Below are 8,237 nucleotides of genomic sequence, written 5' to 3'. Positions count from 1 at the left end.
GGAAAAGCACATGTAAGATTCTGCAACAGTCTCTGCTGATACTCCTGCATGCGTGCATCCCTTTCTATGGCAGGAATAATTTCTGCAAATTTACTTTTGTACCGGGGATCTAACAGTGTGGCAACCCAGTAGTCAGGATTATTTGTAATTCTCACAATTCGAGGGTCATGTTGCAGGTAGTGCAGCAAGAAGGCACTCATGTGTGTTGCGCATCCAGGAGCACCAAGTCCCTGTTGTGTTGGTGGCGAGGTAACAATCATGCTTCCTTCCTCTGTCCTCTCCCCCCAACCTCGCACAACAGAAATGTGATCAAGGTCTCCCTCATCTGATGAGTCTTCCATCAGTTCGTCCTCCACTTCTTCCTGGGCTCCTGCACCTTCCTCACTAGTTTGGCTGCTACCATGCGCCCTGGTAAAACCATCTCCCCCACCCTCACATGCCTGCCGCCTTGGTGCTGCCGACCGTCTGGACCTTGCAGATGTTAGCCCTTCCGCATACAACTCCTCCTCCTCTACTTCCTCCACCTCCTCTTGTGCCACCACCTGACTCCGAATTCTGTTTAACATGTGCTCCAGCATGTAAATCACCGGAATAGTCATGCTGATAATGGCATCGTCAGCACTAAACATCTTCGTCGCCATTTCAAAACTGTGCAGAAGGGTGCATAGGTCCCTGATCTGAGACCACTCCTCCAGCGTGATTTGCCCCACCTCTGAATCTCGTTGGCCCAGGCTATACGTCAGAACGTATTGCACCAGGGCTTGTCGGTGCTGCCACAGTCGCTGCAACATGTGCAGAGTTGAATTCCACCGGGTAGGCACATCGCATTTTAGCCGGTGAACTGGCAGGCCCAACGACTTCTGTAGAGATGTAAGTCGCTGAGCTGCGGGATGCGAACGGCGGAAGTGAGCACACAGCGACCGTGCCCTCTGCAGAAGGCCATCTAGTCTGGGATAGTGGGCTAAAAATTGCTGGACAACCAGGTTCAACACGTGAGCCATACAAGGCACGTGTGTGACATTGCCCCGGCGAAGGGCCGCACCCAGGTTTGCAGCATTGTCGCACACGGCCTTCCCTGGTTTCAGGTCCAGTGGAGACAACCATTCATGAAATTGGTTCTCCAGAGCTGACCACAACTCCTCAGCTGTGTGACTCACATTTCCCAGACATTTCAATGTAAAAACCGCCTGATGACGTTGAGCCCTACTGCCAGCATAGTAAGGAGGTGTGCAGGATCCCTTCTGCGCAGTTAGAAAGCTTGTGGCATGACCAGACAGGCTTTGGGTGCAGGTGGAAGACCGAGAGGAGGTTGAGGAGGCAGAAGCAGTGGAGGAACTTTGACATAAAGAGGATTGACGCACAACTCGTGGGGACGGCAAGACTTGGACAGCAGCCCCTTGTCCTGCTGTCACCATAGTTACCCAGTGCCCAGTCAGCGACATGTAACGCCCCTGTCCATGCCTACTCGTCCAAGTGTCTGTGGTGAAATGCACCCTGTCACACACAGAGTTTCTCAAAGAAGCGGTGATGTTGTGTGCGACATGCTGGTGGAGCGCAGGCACACCTTTCTTTGAGAAGTAGTGCCGACTGGGCATCTGGTACTGGGGCACTGCGACGGACATAAGGTCTCGAAAATCCTCTGTGTCCACCAGGCGGAAAGGCAGCATTTCTGTAGCCAAGAGCTTGCAGATGGTGAAATTCAACCTCTTAGCTTTCTCATGGCTTGGAGGAAACGTTCTTTTACTTGTCCACATCTGAGGGACCGAGGGCTGGCTATTGTGCTTAGACGGGGTTGATAAGGGTGTCCCCGGCAAACTGGCAGTCTGTGAGGAAGATGCAGGCGGACATGTTAGGTTGCCTTGATCCAAAGGTGGTGCTATCGATGTCGGACAGCGCTCAACACCAGCTGGTGTTACCACCTCCAAAGAAAATGATGACCTGCCAATCACGCTGGCTGTTGCGGGTAAAGAGGTGGCAGGTCTGCGCCCCAAAACAGGTGTGACTGCTGTCCCCCCAGTCACAGAGGATGAAGAGGCCGCGGATGCACAAGATATGGCAGACGGTGGTTGGCCCGGCCGGCTAGGCCGCATTGTAGCACACTAAGCTTCCCACTGCAACTTATGCTTCATGTCCATGTGCCGGTTCATGCATGAAGTACTCAAACTATGTATTTTTTGGCCTCTACTTAGCTTTTGCTGACAAATGATACAGATAACACGAGTTGCGTCATCTTTATCGATCTGAAAAAATGCCCAGGCTATGCAAGGCTTAGCACCCATGCGACCTGAAGAGCCACCACGACTTGTGGTGAGAGGCAGAGTTGTGTTTGAGGATGCAGTTGTTGACGTGCTTCCAGTACTACGTCTCTGCCCAGGAAGGCGCAACCTGACCTCGTCGTCACTAGCATCTTCCTCCACCTCCTCTGATGACCTCATCTCTTGGCCGACTGTGGGTTGACAGTAAGTGGGATCTCCAACCTCATCATCATCACCCTGTGCGTTATCACACCCGTCGTCCTCAGAGCCAACCTGTTCCTGCCCTGACAAAAAACTAAAGTTGTCGCTCCAATCAGGTATTTGAGTCTTATCATCGTCTTCCTCATTGTCTCCACCAACAGGAGTTACAGTTTGGGAATGAGGGTCTACATTATGGTCAGAACCTTCTGCGTCTGGTCCTGGATCCGACTCATAAAGATTCTGGGCATCAGTGCAGATCATTTCCTCGTCTGGATTCACAGAAGCGCTGGAGTCGACTTCTGATTCCCAGGCTATAGTATGAGTAAACAGCTCTGCAGACTCAACCATCTGTTCTACCTCATACTCAGATGGACAGCTGGAGATTTGGGAGCTGTGAGGAAGCAAGTGCGATTGGGGTGACACCTTTGAGGACTGGAGTATTTGTGATGTTGAAGTTGATGTGGAGGAGAGCCCACTTAAAGGAGCACTTGATATCCGTTGAAGCACCTGCTGTTTTTGTGCCTCATCTGGAATTTGTAGCGATTGGCGTGGCCGTAAGAAAGGGATCTTATCACATTGTCTGCTAAAAGAAGTAGACATTTTAGTTTGGCTGGAAGATGGTCTTTCTTCTGCAGATGTTACTGTTGCTTTAACACCTACCCCACGGACACAACCTTTTTTCCCCTTCCCAACACGCCTATTCCCCTTTCCACCAGCAGCAGGCCTTTTTCCACTCATTTTGGTGGTTAACTAATTCACAACTCTGGAGTTGTTTGCACAAAAAAACAATAGATGGTAACCGAGCAGAGCTGAGTGGCCAAACTGTGGTATTAGGCCAAAACTATTGGCTGGGTTAGATGCAGAAAAAAATTATTTTTAATTTGCAACCTGATGGAGGTCAGTATAGATGGACTAATAGACCAAGTCCCACACACCGCTAGAAGCCCAAATATTTTTTCAGAGCTAGATGCAGAAATTTTTTTTATTCAATTTGCAACCTGATGGAGGTCTGTATAGATGGATTAATAGAACAAGACCCACACACAGCTAGAAGCCCAATATTTTTTCAGAGGTAGATGCAGAAAAAAATATATTCAGTTTGCAACCTGATGGAGGTCAGTATAGATGGACTAATACAACAAGTCCCACACACAGCTAGAAGCCCAAATATTTTTTCAGAGGTACTGTAGATGCAGATAAAAATTATTTTTAATTTGCAACCTGATGGAGGTCAGTATAGATGGACTAATAGACCAAGTCCCACACACTGCTAGAAGGCCAAATATTTTTTTCAGAGCTAGATGCAGAAAAAAATTATATTCAGTTTGCAACCTGATGGAGGTCAGTATAGATGGACTAACAGAGAAAGTCCCACACACTACTAGAAGGCCAAATATTTTTTCAGAGCTAGATGCATACAAAAAATTATTTTGAATTTGCAACCTGATGGAGGTCAGTATAGGTGGACTAATAGAACAAGTCCGACACACTGCTAGAAGGCCAAATATTTTTTCAGAGCTAGATGCAGAAAAAAATTATATTCAGTTTGCAACCTGATGGAGGTCTGTATAGATGGATTAATAGAACAAGACCCACACACAGCTAGAAGCCCAATATTTTTTCAGAGGTAGATGCAGAAAAAAATATATTCAGTTTGCAACCTGATGGAGGTCAGTATAGATGGACTAATACAACAAGTCCCACACACAGCTAGAAGCCCAAATATTTTTTCAGAGGTACTGTAGATGCAGATAAAAATTATTTTTAATTTGCAACCTGATGGAGGTCAGTATAGATGGACTAATAGAGAAAGTCCGACACACTGCTAGAAGGCCAAATATTTTTTCAGAGCTAGATGCAGAAAAAAAATATTTTTAATTTGCAACCTGATGGAGGTCAGTATAGATGGACTAATAGACCAAGTCCCACACACTGCTAGAAGGCCAAATATTTTTTCAGAGCTAGATGCAGAAAAAAATTATATTCAGTTTGCAACCTGATGGAGGTCAGTATAGATGGACTAACAGAGAAAGTCCCACACACTACTAGAAGGCCAAATATTTTTTCAGAGGTAGATGCAGAAAAAAATATATTCAGTTTGCAACCTGATGGAGGTCAGTATAGATGGACTAATACAACAAGTCCCACACACAGCTAGAAGCCCAAATATTTTTTCAGAGGTACTGTAGATGCAGATAAAAATTATTTTTAATTTGCAACCTGATGGAGGTCAGTATAGATGGACTAATAGAGAAAGTCCGACACACTGCTAGAAGGCCAAATATTTTTTCAGAGCTAGATGCAGAAAAAAATTATATTCAGTTTGCAACCTGATGGAGGTCAGTATAGATGGACTAATAGAATGATGCTATGCCCAAAAGATTTTACTTCACTAGGTGCAGTAAAAAAATTGGTATTCTATACACAGGTGGTATATCTTGCAACACAGATAGGCTACTCCACTGACTAACACACTCTGCAATAGGCCAAAAAGGATTAGCTTTGCTAGATTCAGCCAAATGCTGTGAAAAAAACTTGCACAGCACTGGCACAGACCTGCCTGGCAAAAACTGATAGGAACTGATGTAACCTAGTCCTGAAAAGGACTCCAATTACAATTAGTCTTTACTCCCACAATCTATCTATTTAAGAGCACAGACCTGCCTGATAAAAGTCGTAGGAAATGCTGTAACCTAGTCCTTAAAAGGACTGCAATCACAACTATTCCCTACTCCCAAGCTATCTGTATATTTGTGCGAAAATTGGCTTGAAATTAACAAGGTATAGCGCACACAGCAACAGCGGTGCCGTCTAACACGCAGCTGCAGCAGTGAGAAAATGGTGGCGACGGGGAAAATGGCTTGGTCTTATAGGGCAAGGACATGTGACATACACTGCCAATGACACATGCCCTTGCTTGTGTGAAAAAAAGCACTTCGCTCCGTGTGTGCGCTGCTGATAGGCTGACAGATTGCACCTCCCCACTGCAAATGCGGGAAAGAGAAAAAAAAATGGAGATCTTCATTGTTCCTGCAGAGATCCATCCCCTGCCCCTCCCCCCGCCCTGCTGTACACTCAAACTGCGTATTAACATTAATTTTCATCATTACTGAGAAAAAATCCAGTTATGATTTTGGTGCACGAACAGTTATCGAACATAACCTCGAACAGCCGAATTTTTCTCAAATTGTTCGTGTTCGCCGAACGACTCGAACACCGCCCAAAACAGCTCGAATTTGAGATTGGCGAACAGTTCGAGTAGAACAACGCTCATCTCTACTTGGGACACCCGGAGCCGGACCCTTTTTGGTGGATGCTGGTGGTTGTAGTCTTCGTGGCGGCGACCCAGTTCCGTGGTTCAGGGCGGTCAAACCAGTGGCGGAACTATTTATGTGGTTTTGATGTTTAAATGTCCGACTACGCCACCCGTGGATTGCGGTCAGAGTGAACCGCCGCTACAGGGCAGACCGCTGAGGCTGGTGTTGTGGGAGGAGTATAGCCTCAGGGCAGTGTATGCGGAGGATGGGGGTGATGGTGCAGGGCAGCAGCAGTAACGACACGGAGTCAGTGATGCAGTTCAGGGCCTTTACTCACAGTTCTTATTATCCAGACCACGTCTGCAGGTAACGGCTGCCCACGTCGTACTGTGCTCACCAGGTGAGGGGCTCAGACAACTCCCAGATAACTTTGGAGCACTTCACAGGACCCCCTTTGTGTGTCCTTTGTCTGGCCTTTCTTACCAACACTTCTGTCCGGCTGCCTCGGGCCTCCTCTTGGTAATCTTGGCGCCAGTTTCCCTGACCCTATGTGGTGCCTTCCTAGCGGGTGTAGCGAGGGGCTGCGCCACATAAAATATCAGAGCCTCCGGTTTCTAGCTGAGGGTCATTTCCTGCCTCCACTAGTTCGGGGACCGGTCTCCCCCTTTGGCCTGACCCCTCCACGCAGGTGGATTCGGGCGTGCGGTGGCGACTCGCCCGTCCGCACCCCTGGGATCCCTTCATTCCTCGTTCCTGGAGCCTTCTCCGCTCCTCTTCCTTCCTTCTCCCTCTTCCAGGCCTGGGCCTCTGTTACTGGGCCCGCCTCCGGAGCAGAGCTCATGCAGAGCCCCTGCTCCCTGCCACTTCTGCTCAGACTTCTCTGCACTGAACTAAGATGGTGCCCACCTTTTATACTCCCTTCTCAATGCACCCAGGAACTGCTTCCTCCCTGCTCCTGCACTACAGGGTTCCCCTTCCTCAGTGTTCCTTCCCCCCACTCCAGCCAGGGACAGGGACTGTCGTGCCCATCTCAGGGGCATATTGGTCGCCCTGCCCCACGGCAATGTGGTGTAATGCATGCAGGTGTCGGGTCCTGATCCACACCCCATCCTTACCTGAGAGTGAGATATCACACCTCTGGGTGAGGTGCAATACGTCTGTAGCAACCGAGCCCTCAGGGTGCTACAGTTCCATTTATCTTCAGCCTAGGTGACGTATTGTGATACAGGGCCGTGATTTTGGCTATAAAAGGGTCCCCTAGACCCCTACCCCAAGATTTTTAAGAGAATCATATATGGCGTGCCAGGAGACTCTATGGAATGCTTTCTCAGCATCCAACGAGAATATCTAATTACAAATTTTTAACTGCATCTAGCCCAGGAAATACTTTGTGCCTAGTAGCAGTGTCTGCTAGTCAGCGGATTATCCCGGCTGTTAAGCAAGCTACACCACCTGTAGTTTGGACACTTAATTTTTTCAAAGGAAATGCTTCGGGACCACGGAATATTCAGTGAAGAGCATCAGGAGGCACCCCAAGGCATAGGGGCTGGGACTGGCAGTAGGATACCTTGCGGTGGACAGCCGAGCTCTATCCTAATAAAAGCTTTTTAACTGCAGCAGCTTTAGTGGACGCTACTGGAGCTGGAATTACGCGGCTGCTGGCATGAGACTTGCCCTCCAATAGATCCTTGTAAATGGATTTAAAGTGTATTCATTCAAATTAGAGAGACAATTTAAATTAAAAAGCTTAGAGCTGCCTCCACCACAGGAGGGCTCGCTTGACCCACCAGCGGACAGGCACCAGTATTGGGAGAGGGGGGCTGGCCATCAGGGTTCACCGCGGCTCTGGCACAAACCCGGCGACACGGAGGTGGCACGGGCAGGAGCGGACTGGCCGTGTCGGCTTCTCACTTTTTGGATTTTAGAAGGGCATGACATGCCTATATCTGTGTCTCCCCCTCCTTTTACTCCTCCACCTCTTTCATTTTCGCATGACTATATGTACTTGTCACTTTTCCATGTGTTAGTTATGTCTTCTGAGCAGTTTGTCAGCTTTTGGACACCTTTGAAGGTGTTTTCTATGTGTTTCTATGTGTTTTGTTTGCCTGCCATTGGTTTTAACGGTGTTCGAAGGTGTTCGACGAACAGTTCGACGAACACACGGCTGTTCGACGAACCGAACCGAACTCGAACACTACGGGGGTGGCTCAACACTAGGCTAGAGTTTCAACCGAAGGCCATTAATAATAAAAAATGGACTGACTGACCACAGCATTCACACTAGTTGTGAACTGCCTGATTATATTTACGGTAGACTGTGGGCCAACCTCTGTCTTGTAAAGTGAGGAACCCCCTATTCTATTTCATAGAATAGCCTTGTAATCAGCAGTGTAACAATCAATACCGCAATTACAAGACACTGACCACACTATTAAGACTACACTGTGGACTGAATGACCACAGCATTTAAAAGGACTGACAGTCCACAGCGTTTGAATTAGTTGTGGACTGACTGACAACAGCA

The sequence above is a fragment of the Phyllobates terribilis genome, unplaced genomic scaffold (genome assembly GCF_046119375.1).
Source record: "Phyllobates terribilis strain yellow unplaced genomic scaffold, ASM4611937v1 Scaffold_518__1_contigs__length_1237376, whole genome shotgun sequence".
NCBI classification, from domain to species: Eukaryota; Metazoa; Chordata; class Amphibia; order Anura; family Dendrobatidae; genus Phyllobates; species Phyllobates terribilis.
This window is presented reverse-complemented; position numbering follows the sequence as displayed.